Source organism: Falco biarmicus, chromosome 5 (genome assembly GCF_023638135.1).
Source record: "Falco biarmicus isolate bFalBia1 chromosome 5, bFalBia1.pri, whole genome shotgun sequence".
Classification (NCBI taxonomy): Eukaryota; Metazoa; Chordata; class Aves; order Falconiformes; family Falconidae; genus Falco; species Falco biarmicus.
In genome coordinates this window covers 23111434-23132318 of record NC_079292.1, presented here as the reverse complement: position 1 = coordinate 23132318, position 20885 = coordinate 23111434, and the positions used below count along the sequence as shown (strand labels likewise).

General features: G+C 40.9%; 1 protein-coding gene across 4 annotated transcripts in view; it reads right to left on the bottom strand.

Moving 5' to 3' along the window:
• The window catches only part of FAM107B (family with sequence similarity 107 member B), a 62786-nt gene that overhangs the window by 38539 nt on the left and 3362 nt on the right, over positions 1-20885 (bottom strand). The window contains exon 2 of one of the 4 annotated variants that reach the window (XM_056340188.1): positions 2042-2147. The exons of 2 other annotated variants lie outside the window; for them this stretch is intronic. The gene's annotated coding sequence lies outside the window, so the exon portion shown is untranslated. Of the gene's footprint in view, positions 1-2041; positions 2148-5757; positions 5877-20885 lie in introns of those variants that run through there. One more of the 4 variants, XM_056340187.1, reaches the window with a different exon arrangement.

Below are 20885 nucleotides of genomic sequence, written 5' to 3'. Positions count from 1 at the left end.
TTTCCTTTCTTAATTTTGACAAAACCTTTTTCCGCTAAGTACTTTGTAACAGGGCTGCAGCACAGTACCACTGCTGGAAACAAGGGATTTATAATGGAAATGGTGATGTAACCTTAAACACAGCACCAAGCTCCATGAAAACCCTGTCATGCTTCTGGAAAAAAAAAAAAAAAAAAGCATTTAAAATCTAACAGGCTCTGTCATCATCATAAAATGCACACCCTACTGCTGCATGCTCTCAAAAAACTTCATTAAATGGGGCCGGGCACTGCAGCAATGAACTGTGGACTCCCCTGACTTTGTACGGTACATGGGCTCATTACTACCACCAGCTGTGACCATCTCCACACTAACAAGGAAGGGGAAGATAAAGATCTGCACTAAATTAGAATCAAGTTTTCTGATCACAAAAAGAATAAGGGAGAAGTCAGCACCGGAGGGTTATTCTCACTACCTGGCCATTATATGCTTACTTATTCTTTGCCTAGCATTAACACCTACCCATTTCTCCAAACAAGTGACTCTCGTTATCATCCTCATTCCTTTGTTACAAACTAGCCTTCCTCTGGTGAAGCTTTATCAGCTGCAATGAACACTGGCCACTGTACTTAGCATAAAATTTGGGATTTTTTAAATTATGACAGTAAATCACCACTATCCTCTGCACATAAGAGACGAGCCCAGATGTGAGAAAGATATAAGGATGCTATTACATGAGTAAAAGAACACCGAAGAGAAGTGAACAAGACTTGTTCTTAGTGAACATCTGAAAGTTAATAACTCTACGTTAATAACCGTGAGAAAGATATAAGGATGCTATTTTATTACATGAGTAAAAGAACACCGAAGAGAAGTGAACAAGACTTGTTCTTAGTGAACATCTGAAAGTTAATAACTCTACGTTAATAACCCTGATGAGGACTGCTGTTACAAAGACAAAGATCTCCAGGAATTTAACACGGGGGAAGTTTTATTATTAAACCTATACAGGCACCTGAGGTGCTCTGGATTATTTAAGATTTATATAAGTGAGAGCCAGGAGACCTCACCTGATCAGCAATATGCTGTAATAGCCTCTGATTCAGAGGCTATCAATTTACTTTGTGTTCAGAGACTATGTACAACATATCATAAAATGAAATAATAAAAAGAGGTAAAAGGAAAGAGCTGATATGCCAAAGGACTCAAGCAGTAGCAAGAGAGGGGGAAGATGTTTAAAGACAAACTATCTTCATGCACCTTTCCGAAACTGTAATTGCCAACTCTCCTATCACATTACTGTGAACGCTGTGGGTGAAAAAAAGCAATGGAGAATAACAGGGCCATGTTGCCTCTTTTGAAATGAAAACTGCCATCATGAAAAGCTAGTAAAGAGAATAAAAGCAAGAAGCAATATTAAGAAAGCAGAGAATGAAAAGTAATAGTATCGATTCAAGTAGTTCATTTTTTATTCATGGATATTCTTTACAGTGGATAACATAGAAGCATTTAATGCTTAATAGGTGCCATCACTGTGCCAACATTTTATAAAATAAAGACTGATTTCTTCTCAAGTACAGGAAAAAAAACTGTTACCAAGGTATTAAATGGCTTCATTCCCCCATCCAAAGCCTGCACAGGAGGAGTATATGAAAAAAAGCAGGTACATGCACGATTTGTCATCATAGGAGACAGCCCCGTGCAGAATTCAAGAACCAAAATTAAGTGTGACCCATGTAAAGCAAAAGAAAATTTATCCTCAGTGAAAGCCCTTTGATGCTGAAACAATTTAATAGAAGGTGGGTACTACAGATGCTGATGTATTCTGTTGTTTTAAATTGCAAAGCAAATTAAAATATGTTTTCATTTTGTAACCGTGGTTAATTTGTCTGTTGGTGATGCTTGACTTCTCTGAGAAGGCAGCATGTGTGTTACCAACCTCCTTTCAAAGGGCTTAAAAAAAATGCATTCTGCATTCTCAAAGGGCAATCGAGATCTTTATCCAAAGCCATTCTGGGAGCCTCACTGAACAGCAGATGGTATACACACGTATTCTTCCCACCTGGTCTAGACCAGTCACCCCAGTTCACTGCAGCTGCTGTAGAGCTGCCACTCTCTGGAGGTGCACCTCTGGCTCAGCTTCACTCTAAAAACATCCTTCTCACCAACTATAAAGGAAGATAGAGAGAGTTCAGTTGGATGGATAGTGCTAGATGGGACGAACACAGGCCTGTATGAACTCTTAAAGAAACCATCAGGTGCTTATGGTACTGACACGACACAATATTGAACATAGAACATTAAAACTTTGACAGTTAAAAGATGATGCTTTTTGCATAAACATGCGATTCTCCCTTTCTCCTTTTTGCATAAACATGCGATTCTCCCTTTCTCCCTGCTCCATTTGCTCTGTTACCCACTCACTACAAAGTTTATACAAGAGCCATTCAACCGCAGGATGACCAGCTGACTTGCAGGGGTATCCTGACAGCAGCCCTCTGTATCCTTGAAGCTCTAGTACACAATAAGGCCTCTTCTCTCATGCCTTAAAGTGCTTGCTTTTTTTTTTTCTTCCAGCCCAAGTTTTCTAACAGTTTGCTGTTCTGAATATAGCTCTAACACAGGAAACACGTCTGTTGTACAGTTAATCACCTACAACGCCAGACAAATCACAGGGATTCACTGCATTTACCCTTTGTAACACTTTATAGTGTTATATTTAATTTTTTGGCTTGCCCCCTGTGTTCAACTGTATTAAATATACATCCAATTTTGATCAGAAGTTTCTGCTTCTTAATTAACCTTCTGTTTGCATTTACAATGGCACATTTCTTATAAATATGAGACACTGTAAACAGAATGTTAACATAAATGATGTACAGAAATAGTATGTTGCTGTTTTCTGTTATTCCTAGAAAAACATGCATACCTTGCATAAGTTTTTTACTTCCTTAAAAGAAAAAAAGAAACGACAATATTCAATAATCAACATGACTGGGAGAAAAAAAAGAAGAAAAAAACCTACAAAACCTTCAGTTGCATACACAAGTCCTAGTCTCAGGGCCTTACAGAGAGCGAGCCCAACTGCTTCCTACTTCTTTCCTCTTCCTGCTTCTGGTTTAAATACTTGGAATACTTATGGTTCAAATATTTATCCCTAATTCAGTCTGTTCCACATACTTTAACTATAACCCCCTAATTCAGGTAACAGATTAAATCCCACTGTTTAAACTACAAATTTCAATCCATAATTAACGTGCAAACCAAGGTGTGCCTCTATTGGTTTTGCATAAATTACTGTCCTCCTCCCCCAGTCTCACAATAGAGGTTGTCATTCATTGATATTTTACTCCATAATCTCATTAGCAGTCCCTTCTTCCCTCTCCTATCGGTTAGGTTTTGTATTTAGACAGAAATATCTTCAGATATTGCCTGACAACAATTACAGCAATCACACCCAGCTGGAACTGAAAACGCTATTTAATCTGCTGTGATTTTGTCCATACCAAATATTCAGATTAATAGTCAAAGTGGTGGGAAATTATTAACAGTTTGGGAAGGATGTAACATGCTTGATACCCATTTCCTTTATTTACTGAGCAAACATGCAAAGCACGTGTTTTCCTCCAGTAACCCCAAAAGGCACATGAGAGGATCACAGTGACTGAAAGGAGACCGTGCAGAAGCAGGTCCCTTTCCTGCCCATTCATCTTGTGTGGATCCATGTGTGCCCTGCAGGATGCTGGCTGGAGAGGACTGGGGGAAGCATGAACACCAGGAACTGTCCTTTCTGCTTCCCTTAGCGGTGCCATCCGTTACACTAACTGTTGCAATGGCTGCACTTGGGCGAACGAATACCAGATGACTAATAGTCTTCTGTGCAGAAAGGAGCCAGGAAGCAGACTGTTAACAAAGCCCAAAGGGCACTGGCAAGAGGCACTGGGATAGGGCTGACAATCTTCTTTCAGAAACCAGAGCCTAACTGGTGGCAGCTGACCTACATTCTCCAACTCAGCCTGGAAGGCCTAGCCAAAACATGCATAAATAATAGGTCCATATCAGCTGAATCTACAAGCATCCCATGCTGGTAAAAATAAGTCATCTCCCCTAGTGTACTATGCAGTCACCAGCCACAGGTGCTAAACATGATCCCAAACTGCTCTGTTTTAACTTGCATAAGGCCCTTTACAAACCAGACTGTGTCTTGCCAGAACCTCACATCAGATTGCCATTTGTTGACCCTGGTGGTGGTGAGAAATCCAAGGCTTTGAACAATCAACATAACCCTCACCTTTGAAACCTGATTCAAACCAGTTTTAGGACTTCCCTCTTATGACTAATTCCCTTTATCCAGGCATCTGTTAGATTTTGGTAGATCTAGATCCATTAGATCGTAGAGAGCTTCAATTTTCAAACTTGTTTTTACCCAAGGCAGTCCTTCCTTAGAAGACCACAAAGTTTCTTCATAATCTGCACATCTAAATATCTTCTTGCACAGCCAGGGGCAACTTCTGCATATGGAAAGCTTGCTGCCTGTGGGTTTCAATGTTTCACATCAAGAGCAAAGTACATGCAGGCTCAAAATAATGCCATGCCTCCATTTTTCACTTCAGCTAAAAAGGATTCGGGAAGACATCTCAGAGGAGAAAACAATGGTGTTTATTTGCATTCTAGAAACGAACAAATGCTAAAAATGAAAATTATTTAAGCAAAAATCTTTATTGATAAATATCTAGCATTTTCTACGTTTCAGTTACTCTCTGCAGAAGGGTTGCTGTAACATGAGCCTTTTGTTTGCTGAAGATGCAGATAAATTGCACCACTAATTGATCACATATAACACTTACTCAAATTCTTTATTACACATGGAAAATTACTCAGTTTTAATGTTCTAAGTGAACACACTTTCAGCTATTCCTATCAAGGTTACCTTAAGAGAGGTAAGTGAAGGCAGACGAAGTTCACAAAACCATTAGAGTAAAACAGATTTTGTTTACTTAGATAAAAATCACCTGAAGCAAGCTAGGTACAAAGTGGAACAGACATTTTGTTTATAGATCAGATGTATTAAATTATTATCTAAAATTACCAACTTGATTATTTTTGGTCCAGATTTTAGAACTAGTAGAGGTATCCTTTTCTATCCCAACCATATTCTTGACTCTTCTTCACCTTCTCAGCTTTGGAATAACTGCTTATAGAATTGAGATAACTAGTTACTGAATTCACTGAATGAAATAAAAATCGAGGGTATCTCTGAATTTGATAGAAAGAGTATTGATAAATGTTGCTTGTTTCTCAGAAAAACTGGTTCCAACCTCTTAACCAGTAAATTTCAACAGGTTACAAAGGGGGAAGCCTTAAGGTGGTTAGATCAGGGGGTAGGGGAGGTTAAGTTGGGCTGAATATTTAATTGTGGCTAAACTATACATCTATTTTAAAGTTATTTGCAAATAAGATTTTTTTCCCAATTACTTTTATGTATTTCCAAGCCAGTTTAATGTTTTGATCTATGCAATCCTAAATACCTACCCTCATATATACATTCAACAAAATACTTAATGATCATCTGAAAGCAGACAAACCAAGGCAGCTCATTCTAAAATAGGTCTTTGCCAATCTTGAATTTACAGTTAGCATTTAAGTCTTACAACCCCAGTCAAGAACCTAAAGTACACTCCCCTGACCTCATTCTGGACAAGACTCACTCCTGTATCACAACACCGGCAGGATGCTTGTACAAAGACAAAAGCACAAATGCAGTGGATGCTTCCATACCTCACTGAGCTACCAGTTAAAACAGCAGAGCAGCAAAGCCCATAGCAGTGCTGCTTTACCACACACCAGGTACCCAGAGCAGGATCAAATTCACATCAGACTACTGTCCAGCAGAAAGTCTTCTGGCTCTGCTCACCTGCATTAATCCTCCCTGGAAAAGCAGAAAACGATTCTTTGAGAGGCACACTACCCCAAGAGCTAGTCTTCCTTTTCTTCCTGCTACAGCCCAGCTACCTGTATTAGGGCGATGACTGCTGCAGGTATTGGGTAGCCCTTCTTTCCCCACGTACCTTTTATCCTCACTTTTACTGGCAGCAACAGGAACCACCTGGCTCACTATATCAGATAGCAGAAGCTGTCCTAATTGTCCTACAGCAGCTGCCACCTGCTTTCCCCATCCCCTCTCTTTTCCCACCTCCCTACATCAGCCCTCCTCCAGGGGGCTGCCACAGGAGTCAGTAATTGCAGAAGGGATGTGAGGGGCATGCAGCTCCAGCCCGAGAGGTTTCAGGGTCTAGAGCAGTCCTGTACAGAGAGGTGGAATCACCTTGTAATCTAGGCCTGTGTTGGCTAAAAAGCACAAAGCAAACATTGTATTGTGTGCTTTTGTGTACAAATCAGAATAAAGGGAGGCAAAGATGGCCAAAAAGATACTGCTGCATAAGTGACTGCAGGAGCTTTTGAGCAAATGCAAAAGTGCCAGGGGCACAGCAGACAGACAGCCAAGATAGGCGTGTTACAATGAGAGCAAGGATAACAGCACTGTAACAGAGAAACCTGAACTGGTTTAATTGGGTCCTTCTCCTTATAAAATAGTTATAGAAAGAAACATGAGATTACAGGACCAGCTGAAACTACCGTGCTAATAAAACACAGGAAACCATTGATCTCAGTAAGAGTCATTTACTGAATGCTTACAGAGAACTGAGTCTGTACAGCTAAAATATCTTCTTGTTTCTCATTTAAATTTTTTTGAACATGTACAGGTCTTTGTAAAAGTCAAACATAGCAACTGGAGACAACGCATACCCAAATGATTCTGCAGTGATCGTGGGCTCACTAAAATTCTGAAGGCAGAAGATACCAAAGCTTTTCCTGCATAAATGCAAGGCTGACCGTTTTAAAAAGCTTTTCACAACCTGCCAAAACAACTTAGACAATATCACGCCATCTCAAAAAACAGGGGTAACAAACTCAACTCAGAAGCATATACAACTTTTTTTTTTCTTCATATGAATGACTGTGCAACTGAAGTCCCTTTAACTTAAGCATCACTAACAGATTTGCCAGTAGCACAGAAAGCCAAAAAGCAAAACAAAAATACAAAAGGAGAGATGGAATTTACTTAACAAGGTCTACAATAGATCTTGGCAAATCTCTGCCTCAGGAAAAGATAAAAATTTAAAAAAATGAAGACACTTACCACAGGATTTTGTAAATATGGGTTGATGCTTGCATACCACTCAGCATTACATGCGGTTGCAAATATTCACTCTGTCTCATGAGATCATATGCATACACTCTAAGTTATAAATTTATACAGGCTTTTACCAGAACCAGTCAGATGTTTTTTCTTTATTTCCACAGCTGCTGAAAAGTATTATCGCATCCATACTCTATCATGTCCAAATTTTCCTGGCTTTTGAAACAATCCACATTTCCTATTTAAAGCTTGAGCTGGAATGGATTGTTTAACTCATTTCACAAAGAGTTTGGTTGTACATCTCCCTTTACGAAAAATTTAAATTGTTTGGCCAAGAAGCAGTGTCTTTTTACCCCAAGATGCTACTCCAGCAGCAGTTAAGTAAATAATACGCAACAAAAACAGAGAAAGGAATCAAAGTGTTTTGTAACCAACACAGAAGAGGGTTTTGGTTTGTTTTCATAAAGTTCAAACAGAAGAAGTTTTATGACTTAAGTAAAAGGAGTGCAAAAAGGTTTGCAGAAGGAAGGTTTCCATTAAACAGATCCGAACTGGTTCAACAGTAATTTGAGCTCCGTATGAGCTCACTTTTTGCCCTGCCACAGTCAGCAGAAGCAAGAACTTCACAAAATACAGGAGGGAGCTGATGACAGATGAGAGGGCAAGAGGCAAAGCAGGGGCCATCTCTGGAATAATTACTAGCACTACATTACAGCCTGCCACGAGACCACCTTTCCCACATTTTTAAAACTGCAAATGTATATAGCACTTAAGAGGAAATTTAACTTGAGTGGTGAACCAGGAAATGAAAAAAATGGGCTGGAAAAAAATGATGGATTTTCCTGTGCCCCAAGCAGCAGCCCTGGGAAGTCCTGGCTCTCAACGCTCTCTTCACAATCACCAGGGCTCTCCATCTGTAGGGAGCGGGATTTCAGGGTGATGTCTCCCTTTCCCCACCCTTTGCTGGCTGTCATGAGAGGCTGTCAGCTCTGGTAAACCCCCCTCTGGAACCAAGAAGCTGTAAGACAGTTCAGGACAGCTAATGTGCAGTAAGCCTCAACTGCTTTAGGGGTCTGGAAGAGACAACCTGGCTTAGGGAGTCATCCCCCACCTGCATTTAAGTCAGCTCTGATTCACAGCAAAGTAATCATTTTGATGGTGAAAAGCAGCTACTAAAAATGCTTTCTTGCAACAACAGCACCAACAAAAGCTGAGTGGGGAGACTGGCAGCATCTGCAATTTATGGTAAGTGGGCAACCAAGGAGCTGGCTCAGGCCAGGATCAGCAGTGGGTAATGCTGCCTGGAGCTCACCCCTGGCTGCCACACTACAGAAGGGCAACCCGAGCCCAGCCCCACCGGTTCCTGCAGCAGGTGAAGCGGGTGACCCTTTGGAGAGAGGGCCCCACAATCCCACAGCATCAGCCCGCAGGAGGATGACTGGGGGAGAATCACACCAAACACGCAGCCGACAAGAGCCCCAGCTCCCACCTAGTGTCAGGGCTGCACGTAAAGTACAGTGCAGATGCCGCCCCGGCGCTCTCCCCTCATGCGGTACAGGACGGTGCCTGGGGACCACTGGGCTCTGGAAGGAGACAGGAACATGCGGTTTGCCTGATGGACATGACACTGCTTCATCTCAGGCAGCACAGCAAGTCTCCGTTCCGACAGCTTAATGTTTCACCCACAGATCTGCATGTAATCAGCTCAGTGTTAGGATCTGCGGTTAAACCTCATTGGCTGAGCCTGAAGATTAGAGATAAAAACCCGGGAGATTTGGGAACAAAAAGTAAAACAAGGCAGTCAGAGCTGTCATTTCCCTCCTCATTACTCATCGCTGTAACTGCACCCAAAGGACAACCACTTGCAGGCAGCACTGATACCGGTTCAGTCCCTTCTGGAGAGGCAGGCAGGCCATCACCGGTTTCCAGCAGAAAAAGTTGATAACTACCAGAAAACCTCGCACAGGTTTGGAGCAGGAGAGGTTCATTTCTCCTGGGGGAGGCGAGACAAGCCGCCATCTGCGTTGGCAGCCCAGCTGCCCAATACCCGCTCAGACAGTTTAAATCCTGACTTACTGGGTTGAGCAGGACTTGCAGAAAGACCTTGCATCAACAAGAACCAGGTTAACGGTATAGGAGGAGGCAAGGCACTGGCTTTGCTGAACAGGAGTTTTCCTCTCCAAGGAATACTGCAGGTGGCAGCCTGTGTATTGTAGTAAATAGAGACAACCCTGGGCAGACCTTACAAGCAAAGACAACAACAGGGGTCCTGCGGTAGGATCCATACATTTTGTATACACAAAGGTGTTTTACATACTTACTGGCTTAATAAAGGTCACTCTTTAGGACATCAGCGCAAACACACAAGTGCAGGGAACTGCATAACCTAAATAATCAAGACTTCTTTGCATATAGAGACTTACTAGTCAATTTTTGTTCAGCTTCACTGTGGGATGAAAATGTAAACGGAAACATAAGTATTTTTGATAACAGGTAATGATGATTTAGGATATTCTCTCTGATTTTTATTTATTACATGGGCAAGAGGCCAGGCAGAGCATTTAATTAATTAAAGTTTTATTTACAGTAGTAAGCAGTACATTTCTGAAATCCTTCTTTTTTCCCCCTTCTGTAAGATGTGGTCCTTAGCCTTCCTTTTATGTACAACAACAATAAAAAAATAAGAAAAAAATAAAGATGTAACTTCCTGCAAGATCCAAATAAAAAAGCTACTGCTAAAATAAATAAAATAAAACCCAGAATTCATCACTCAACATAGTCACCCCCATAGAAAGACTAGGATGCAGATGAAATGGGAAAGAACCTTGCCTAGGCTGTATTGAAAAGTTTCAAATAAAAAACCAAAGGCAGGAAGTAGGAAAAAATAATGAGATCCTTACACTCTGCACGTTGGCCAAATGTATCAACCCTCATTATATTTGTTTTTCATGTGTTACTCACTAGGCATGTTCATGCACTGGGAAGAATACCAGATAAAACATGTGGTTATTGGCCAGCAGAGATAACACAGTTAGAATGCAAGCTCAGGTCTGCAGCAGCTTTCCTTAATAAGTATTTCCTACTTAAGCAAAGATTGATCCTACATGATGTGACAGGTCACTGATACAAAGAAATAGCTTTACGATGATCCTTAACCATAAAAAAATCACCCAACATATACTCACTGGGGGCTTACTGAGTTTCATACCACTGTGTCTAAGTTTCCACTTCATGTAAAAATAACTTTCATCTTTCTGTGAGTCAACACAGTAGAGTGCTGAATTCAATGGTTAGTCTCTCAACTCAAAGGCCTGCAGCCAGTTTACAAATATGTAACAATCTGAAATAACAAGTTTCTTAACCGTTCTCATTTTCAAGACTTTGTTATGCACATGCCCTTGAATTACAGGAATAGCTCATTCAGTTACAGCAAGCTTCTAGAAGGAAGTGATAAATGAACACTACGCCCTTATGTTGTAACCAAATGAGGGGACTGAAAAACACAGAGATCTTTCCCGTCTTCAGCTTTACAAAATTTTCATGTGGTTCACTGGTCAGAAAGTTAGCAAGAATGAAAGCATATTTAATGTTCCCCATCTCAGCTACCCACCAAATGACAGTTAAACAGAGCTGAAGGAAATCAGTGTGGTTTGCATGTACAACAGGCTCTCTAAAAAGGTAGCAACCATGTTGTAAAGCGTTTAGACATGAAGTAGAAAAAAATCCAGAATGGTATTCCCATGCCCACACCTTAGTTAAATCAGTATGGCTCTAGGAAAACCGAACTGCCAGAGCTGGGCTACACACAGGGAGTTTCCCTGGTGAAAGCTAAGCTGCAAAAACATATCCAGAGAGACCGTTTCACAGCCAAGAAGCAAATACAGGACCACGTCAGGTATTTAAGTTAAATGACCTTCTTAGATTTCCTGTATGGTAACGCAAGTGGGCACTTGCACCCCTCCTTGTAAGTTTCTGCTTGTTTCAGCCAAATTTTTAAAGCGTTTGATCCTACAAGATCCTACAAGATACAAAGCTCCCCCAAAATTTCATGTAAACTGCTATTTGAGTAAGGAAAGACTCCAGCCAGGAGTCCAGGCTCTGACAGGGCTCATTCCAGTGCTGCTAGACAACAGGAAAACAAAACCAAGGTTTCTGGAAGGCAAAATGGGAGGATCCCAGCACTGACTACATGTGATCTGGATGACAACAGGGAGCTAGTTGTGCAGCATGGAGGAGTTCAAACTTGTGATGCTGCTCTGTAAGGTCCATGCAAACTTATCTCACGCAGATCAGCTAGAAAGTTTACAGCTTCAGTTTGTAGCAGAAATACGTTGTACATGAGATACAGATATATCGCATTTTTTATTTCTTTTTGTTACCTTGCATTTCATTTTCTTTTCAGTCTGGTATTACAGTCTGACCAATTTTCTTCCCCTATCCAGAGGTCAGGTCAAAATTTATTACACATGATGATGATGAAAAGGTCAACTCCAATGTACCTACCTGCCTGCATCCCTTCTGAAAGTAGGTGTCTTGTAGGACACCTCTGGCTTCTGTGGCACATTTAAGTAAAAACACAAAACCAAATAAAAAAGCCCCAAAAGCCAAACTTATTCCAGCTTTAGGTACAAACAGCTCTTTTATTAGGAAAAATACAGCATCACTGCGATGAACATGATTAAAATCTCAGATTCTTGCAAGAACCACTTTCAGTCATTTTACAAACTTCCTGTCATTGGTCAAGTACATAATTGACACCTGTCATCTAAAGCAACTTCCATTTTAGGGAAAAAAAAAAAAAAAGAAACTATTAACCTTTAACAAATTGTCTTATACAGGATAATGCAACAAGATCTAACCCTGCTGCAATGAGAACAAACCCAGTTTAATCCCAGGTCAGATTTTCTGCTGACAAGCAAGTCCTGTCCCCAGAAGTCTTTCCAGTTACTGTCTACTTCACCTTCACTTCTCTTGTTTATTTTGATGCTTACAGCAGAACCAGGCACAGACCTGACTGCAGTCCGACATCAACATTTAGTTCTGGAAGATCCATAGATGCTTGTAATGAGCCACATAGCTTTGCCTTTTCCTAGGCAGGGCGTAAAGCACAGAGCAACACATGGAGTCCAGAACAGGGCTGGGAGGAAAGAAAGCCCGATGCCATCACGAGTTAACAGCTGCAAGGCAGCCTGCCTTTTTATTTAGTGCACACATATGTCTACACCTTAGCCAGATTTCAGCCAAGGGCCTTTAACTTCTGAAGTTAGCTTTTCAGCTTCAAAACAGCTGGCTCTAGATAAAAAGTTTCATACTCTTAACACTACTCAGGCAAACTGGAGAGAAATTGCACTGTAAATTCAAGTAAACTCCTAAAAAAGACATACAAGATATGCACATCAGAAAAAAACCCAGCTCAAAGCAGAGACTATACTGTTAGTGTTGAGAGGAAAACAGAAAAATCTGATCACTGAAGTTGACCACCCTACATGTGAATAGATACACCCACTCCAATGCCAAATCGACCCTGTAAACTTCAGGCCTTAGATTCAATTACAAACCCTAGGCAAAGATCAAGAAAGCCCTTTTAAAAATGCTCTTCTACTCCCTTTCCATTAAGGACTTCAAAGTAATAACACTTAAGTCTAATCTAGGCTTTCAATGTTCCAAACTTTAAAGATTCAGGCTTTTAAACTTCCATTCATTCGCTCTTCATTCAACAATTGGTTTACAGAAAGATATTTAAATTGTTTTAAAAGCACCAGGGCTCACGGTAGGACCTTTTGATTCTTTAGCAGACACTACTACGTATTTACTTTCGGCTTTCCATTCGTCACGTGCTGGCTAGTTCACATTCAAATGAATCACAAGCACCAGAGCAAACAAGACAGGTAATGGAAAGGAATCCAATTCAAACAACGTCCAGTACAGTAGTCCAGAACGCTGTTTGCTTCACTTTTTAACTTAGCATGTTTAGAAACAAGACGTTATAATTAAGAAAGTCTGTAATTGCTTAAACTTATACAGAAACGCCACTAAAAAACTCCCTATCTATTAATAGTCATCAGTGACAGAAAGGCATTGATGGAAAACACAAGGTACTGCAATTAATCAAAAAATAATCAAATTATTTCCAAATGTATCTCCAGAAGAGGAGTGGGGTGGGGTGGGGGTGGGGAGTGTGTGTATCCCAAACCCTGTTACAGAACCACACTATTCTCCCAAAATGCACAAATGCTAAAGCAGTGCAGTAACTATATGAATACTACCACCCCCCAGCTTGCAGTTTACAGAAACAAGCAAGCATTGTGCTTTAAGATGCATCATCCTTTACATAAAAAAAAAAAGCTCATGGCCCTTGCGATCTAGAGAACTCACCAAAAGCAAAAGAGAAATGTTTGTTCTAGCTCAGCTCAAACTGTAATGAAAATTAACATCTGACCAGGACAGAGAGAAAACTGCAGTTTAATGAAACTGCAGTTAGTGACATCCCATAAAACAATGACAATCACTTGTCTTTGAGTCAGCTATATTTCCACATCTAGCATAACTGCTCTGGGTGACTCACACCAATAAGCTATCCGAGAGATAAGTAAAGGAAATCTCTACCATGGTTTTGTTGCAGCTTTTCAAGATGAAACGTAATTTGCCTGGTGCTCCTCATCTGAACTTCAGTTATTTGAAAATTGAATTTGAATTCCAATTCGTCTTTAGGAATTTTCTCAGAAGCAACAAGCTTAACTGGGGTAATGTAAGATGCACAAAACTGGCAAGTAAGATCATGGTCTAACCAGATCCTGTTTTCAGTAAGAAGCAGCTTTTTAGGCTGCCTACAGGCCTTTATAGGAAGATGATTTCTGTATTGGGGTAGCCAGTTTCTGCTTTAAATACAAAGTTTATATTATCTTTTCATCATGTTTCCATCTGCAGTGTTTCATTTTGTTTGTTTTTCTCTTGGTTCAAAGTCCCAAGTTCGAATTCTGTTCTTGCACTACTTAGTTATAGCTGTAGGCAAGTCAGTTCAGCCTTTTTTTTTCTATAGGTCTATTTCTATAGATCTATTTCTCAATCTGTAAAAGGACAATCATAAACATTTATCTACTTTAAATAGATATTGGAAGGATTTGTTTATCCTGACAGCTTGTTCTTTGAATACACCACGACTCTATAAATAAAGTCTAAGAAGAAATTACCTAGTTTAACAACATTAACTGGGTTCATTATATTTTTTGTAAATGGTTTGTTACACTTTCATATCCTTTCCTTCCTGAGGGATACTGTTTCCTACAGTATGCTTCTAAGCCTCCCTTCTAGTGAACCATGATACCCTAAGATGAGTTAATGTTAATTATGGCCATTAAAAAATAAAGGGGGGTTGGGTTGGGGTGCAAAAAAACCCCAGTATATTGAAATATAACCATTCAGATTCTTAAAATTTAATACCAGTTTAATCAATGTATAGAATTTTTTTCCAGTCCTCCTCCTGAGGGAAAGTACCCAATAGAAATGGGAGCTCCTTATTTCATTGCTTTTAATGTTATCTCTTCTATTCAGTGTTTTGCTGACTAGTATGTGTAATCTCATGCTTTCTAATTCCAGTCTTTGCTTGACCTCACAGCACTCTAAATGTGCACTTGGAAAGTAAACTAACTGTATCTGTAGCTGATTTAACAGTCAGTTAATCAGCTTCCTATTAGAAAAAATATATTACTCTAAACCAAAGCGTAACTCTGGAGATGAAACAAAGATGAATCTCAAGCCTTGTAAAGCTTCAAACCTGAAGTCAGCTGAGGCTTCTCATCATTAAAGATAAAAAAAGGAATAAATGAACTCACCACAGCTACTAGTCCTGATGTTAGCTGTAATAAAGAGATTAAGATCCAATACTAAAATGGGAGGAAGGAGTCAAAATGATCCCTTAGAGTAGTCATTTAATGAAGCGCTGTTTTATCAGTGCGTGCTATGCCCAATTTGATGGGCCTTTCTTTGCAATAATTCAGTTTCAGTCAATGTTGGAAGGAATAAACTTGAAAGCACACCCTCCTCTATGTTAAAGTTCATTCTAAACTCTTGCCTTTCAGTGCACAGAACAGGCATTACAAATGCAGCCCTCCCTTGTATGCTACCAGATGATGGCAGTCAAAAAGAATTGAGCATTAAAACAAAGCCTTCCATCAATACAGAAGAAACACAGGAAAGTAAAACAGGGGACAGCATTGTGCTTCAGCAGCTAGAGCACCTTTTTTCGTGCATAATTGGGGGGGGGGGGGGGGGGGAAGGCTCCAAAAAACAGTTTCACTGAAAGCCAATATGGGGATGCTTCAGCAGTTATGAATTTTGTACAGCAGACACCATGATGTTAATTAGCACAGCACTGTAAAACCTGTGCATTCTTCTCATCCTTCTGGGTGCAAAGCTAGGTACATCACAGGCTGAGCTGACCACAACCTCAGCATCACAGAAACGAGAGCCTTTCCCAGGCAGATGCTGTCTGTAGTCATCCCGTGCTAGCAATACTGTGACAGCTTTGAGGAAAGGAAGAACTACTCAGCCATAGGAAATCATGGCAGTGGATTAGGAAGAGATCAGATACCTGAATTACAATTTCAGCAGAAAAATTTAGCTACTTAGGTACCCATACGGCTCACTACTACAGCATTCAAGAAGTCCCCCAGGATCTCAATACTTTTGCTTCTTTTTGAAGTTCTTCACCCAGTTCCTTCAAAAGGCTGTATTATATGCATATCACTGATCGGATCAATCTGACTCTGCAATTCAAACTGGCCTCCATTTTTAGAGTTGTCTGCTATAAAATTTCACGTCACAATGAGAGTGACATCAGTTGCAAAAATTTTCTAGCAAAGAATACTGGTCTAACTTTTTTAAGTTCTGCTTTCTTTGAAAATAAGATTTACTGTATAGACCTGTGCTTTTCTTCCTTGCAGTGTTTTTGACTGAAGCTGGCAAATGCATTACATTTAGTTAAAGGAGCATGTGGTCTTGGATCTGTTAATCTTATTAGTTACCGGGAAACAGGTAACAAGGTTGAGGAGATGCCTTTTTAGTGCTTCTACAGAGAAAAAGAAGGCTTTAACTAGCTGGAAAGTATATAGATCCCTATAGTGCAGCTTATAGTGTTAAAATTTGTTCCTGTAATGCAATAAACATGACTGATGAGGCATCTTTATATAGATACATAAAGTTACGTCTACAATGGAAATTTTCAGTGAAAATCTGTCTCTCCAGCAAAGCAGCCGTACTCAGTGCAAAACTGATCTCTGACGCAAGACAAATTTTTCTGCTTCAAGTTTGCAAAAGCACTGAGCTGGTGTCACAAAAAATCCCAACATGCTTCACCTTTTTGTGTGTCTACTGTCTGTTCGGTCCCTCTCTTTTCCCTATTTAAACTGTACATTCCTTGGGGCAGAGACTGTCTCTTTAGGACAGTGTTATGCAGTAAGGGCCCTCACATAGCTGGAAAACAAAATAATAGTTGGCACACTTGTTCTTCTAACTTGATGTGCAAACTTGTCCTCATGTCCTCGGACAAGGAAATTTATTCTATTCTGCTTACGTACTACAGTGGGGGGAAAAATAAAAATAAAAGCCACAGCACATTCAGTAAATTCTTGGATTTTTACGGGAAACTTTGACAGTACAGCACTTTTGCAGGATTAGGAAAATTATGTAGCTTGTAACGCAGCCAGCTGGTACCTCCAACATCTCCCTCTTTTTGCTCAGTTTCATCAGTTACTAGTTACAGAGAAAGCAAGACAGACCCAAGAACTCAGATATGAGCTTCCTCAAGAGACTGAGTGTTTTAATACAATGGCATCTATAACACGTGCTTCAGCCTTTTAAACTAAATCCTGCACCTGAGACTGCTTGGCATGGACATTCACAGACTACAGTCTTCATTCAAGCTTCAAGGCTGGCCTTCCAGTTGCTGGAACTCCAAAAAAATATTTTTGTAAATATTTTCAGTGGGATGCGGCTTCATCTGCTTTCTGCTTTTCAGAGACATTAAATTTCTTGAATTCTAAAGCTAGCTGTTCAGGTATTTTCTGAAAAAGGAAGAATATGTTTGCTCGTATTTTGCAAGTTTGTGACTTGGCATGCTTAGGCTGTCTTTGAAGAGGCACCCTGCTCCCCACAGTTGCTACCTGTAGTAACAAACAGCATGCACAGGGCAAACCAAAGCACAGCCAGGGCTTCCTTCCAGAACAGACAACTCTGCACCTGAGTGTTTCTGAGTGGCTTCTGGGTCGCTGCACTGCTCACTATGATGAAGGACACAGGAGAAAGTTTGGAGAGCAGCAAGGCAAGCCGTGCTTACTGCCTACCCTTGCCCTAGCAGCCACCTACGGAAGGTCATCTCTTCACCTTAAAAAGCCTACTGCTAGCACAACTGGGAAGCTGGTTGCAATCCACAGCACTTCGGTTTGGTTCTGCACATCATGTAGAAGGGCGGCCTCAAAGGTACTTCTAAGGCTTGGAAGAAAAAGTTGGTTTACTTTTAGAAATATCAAAAAAACACCTCCCATCCAAAGAAAATCCACCATCACCCTTTCCCCATCCTCTCCTCCATTCTCTTAAGATACCCACTGGCTATAAATTTCTGCCAGTGTTTTCAGGGGACAATGGTGATGTGCCAGGTATTATGAGAGTTAAATATGTGTATTACTACAGCTTGCATTATATGACTTAGCTCATCTTCAAGGACAAGTTACTTCAAAAAGTTCTGGGATTAAGAAGAAAAATAAATTATCACATAATGCAAAGACTACCATAACCCAATCAAAACTCCTCCCTGTTCCTCCAAAATTAAACCCCCCAGATCCCAGTGGCTTCAGACAAAAATTGGCTTTCTTCCTTTCTTCCAGCCAAGCCCCAAACTGCATCACAGGGCAAGCCCAGACACCCACTCTTCCCTGAAGGGCACCAAGGAGCTCAATTACTGCAGCAAGTCTGAAGGACACAGCAGCTATGCAGTGGAATACTCAGCAAGTCATCTTTTTCCCCAAAGACACTTACGAGAAAACTGAGGCAGTAGAGATGTATTTCAGTTGAAACAGTACAGCAGTGCACGTAATTTGAAAGGCTGCTCAGCAGCTCATCATGCCAGGAAGAAGAAATTTTCCTTTGGCTCAAACTAAATTCCTTGCTCTTCAGAGGTACTAAAGAGTAAAGCTTTTCCTCTATGGTCTTATTAACATGTAAAGCAACTTAAGACCATCCATTCTGATCCCCATCCTTAAGTGCTCTGCTCAGCTAGAGGTGCATTTCACCCACCTGACAGCAAGAGCTCCAGCTCCCTGAAATCTTTTCAGCTTGTTCAGAAGCATCCTGCACAGGCACTGGCCTAGATTAAGAGTGCAGTTATGCACACATGAATGGTGTTGACCCACTTCTTGTCACATCATCTTGACTACTGAGGACTGTGAACTCCGTTTTATGAACAGCACCTGAACAAAAGCCTGTGTACATACATGAGGTCTTACGAATGCCCATTCACTGTACAGGCAAGGAATGAAAATAATCATTCTGTTATTTCCCATCATTACCCTCCTCTCGCCAACCCACCCACAGACCCACTGCATGCCATCACTATTGAAATACCTTTCACCAGCAGTGTTGGGCTCCTATTCGAAGCAGATGCCACCAGACACGGTGAGTTAGCTAGCACCAGTGGGCACAAGCGTGGTGAACTGAACATCTTTCCAACACAGACAGGAGAACTCTTTAATATTAAAGGAAGCAAAAGCAGCTCTACACAAAAAAAAAAAAAAACCTCTACACAACGACAAATAATTTCAAGACACTGTTTCCCCTCCCTAAAATATACTGCAGAGCAAAGTAGAGGGTCTGCTTCAAACCGAAGTCAAACATGAGGGCAGTTTCTCCTTCAGAAGCATTTTTGGGTTTTACCTCTCCAGCTTACAGAAGTAGTAAATAATTCCTGGGTACAACGTAAAAAATAAGACCCATCCCACCACAACAAGCAGCAAGGTTGCTGTCCAGGACATTAAAGCACCCCTTATATCAAGGGCACATTTCATGCTTCATCATTGTAAAGACAGTCGTCTACAGGATTCTTAATGCAGCTCATGCGGAGGAGCAGTGAATGGTAAAAGCTGAGATGTGCTGAAGGGCAGAACAGAGGTTTTACAGTTCATCCTGCAGGCACATACACTGCCTAAAATTGCAGTATAAATGTAAAAATAAAGAAATTTATCTCATCTAAAAGAAAGGAATTTGTCCCACTGTTTCTAAATCGCCTGTGCTATTCCTCTCTTGAAGAGAGCATGTATGTGCACAAAAGGCAACCTTCCAGCTTCATGTTGACAGAGTAATTTTTAAAACGTAAGCAAATCCAGGAGTTTTGCTTCTAGAATAAGTTAAACAAGGCAAAGGTTATTGCATTTGTGCTCCCTACTATCATCATGAAACTAGGATCCTTGTCCCATCCAAGCAAGCTGATGACCTGCTGAAGACTCAGTTAACTCCAAGCCAGACAAGATCTATACTAGCAAGCAAACTGCACCAAGCCACGATAAACCCTATAGACCCAGGCTAAAAAAATCAGAATAACTGCTGATTTCAAATGTTATTTTAAAATGTGATACAGTGGACAGAGCACTGCACAGAACCGATCAAAAAGTCTTTGTGGCTTATTCTTTCACAGACACAACTTGGAAACACTGCTCTCCCACCTGTGAGTTTCCTGCTCTTCATTGCACAAAACTTAAAGTGTTGGCCTAAACACAAGTAGTAGGCTGCCAGCTCAAACCATGTTTTGAAACTAAAGTTAAAGCTATGACAGACTTTGCAATTATAACAGTCAACCACCAAAGTGCAGTAAGGAAAAGCGTTACTTCAAACTTCAGCGTTCCCAGTGTGACAAAACAAAGAGGTAGCAGGTATCCTCTGGTATTTTCAAGTTATATAGAAAGGGGAACAAAAGACCACATCCTTCCTTTTCTGGCTCCCTGTCCATATAACCCCTGTAAGATTTTTGCCACAAGAGTATCGCAACACGCAGCTGTCAGGCAACACACACAGCCCTTCACACCAATGCCCTGAAGCAGAAGAGCAGCCGGGTGAGAACAGAGCTACGTGAGTGTCTGTGCATAGCAAAAGCAAGAGCAGCTGCCCTTCTAGAAATCACCTTTGAAAAGAAGTATGAGCCTGGTCTCTTAGGGTGAGGATCTGCACTCGCATCACCTCACCCAGCTGCTGGGGTCACAGAAAAGCAGTCCTGGTCTCACCACAACCCTCCTGGCTCTGCAAAACCTTCTCTTCCCTTCCGCTGGTACCTGCTCACATGCAACTGTACAACAGGCTAGACGAAAGACTTCCCCAAAGATCCAGCCAGAGACACATCTGTAAAAACAGCACTCCTATTTAAAGGCAGGTGTAGAAGGGAGAAGAAATATGTCCCTTACTGTTTTTTCTCTCTCCTGTGTACACTGAATGTCTTTGTTTAAGCATTTATCATTACAAAACCCTCCTGTTTTTCATAGTCTAACTAAGACCAACATGTGTGGTGTTGGTGGAAGAGCAGTCAATCGACCACTAATTGCATCACAGCCAGGTAACCAAACCTATTTTCATGCCATGCCTTTTGGACCATGCCTCTTCTCCTATTCCATTGTGCAGGGGGAAGTTCTTTCATTTCAACACTAGTCAATAGTTCAGGAGACACAAG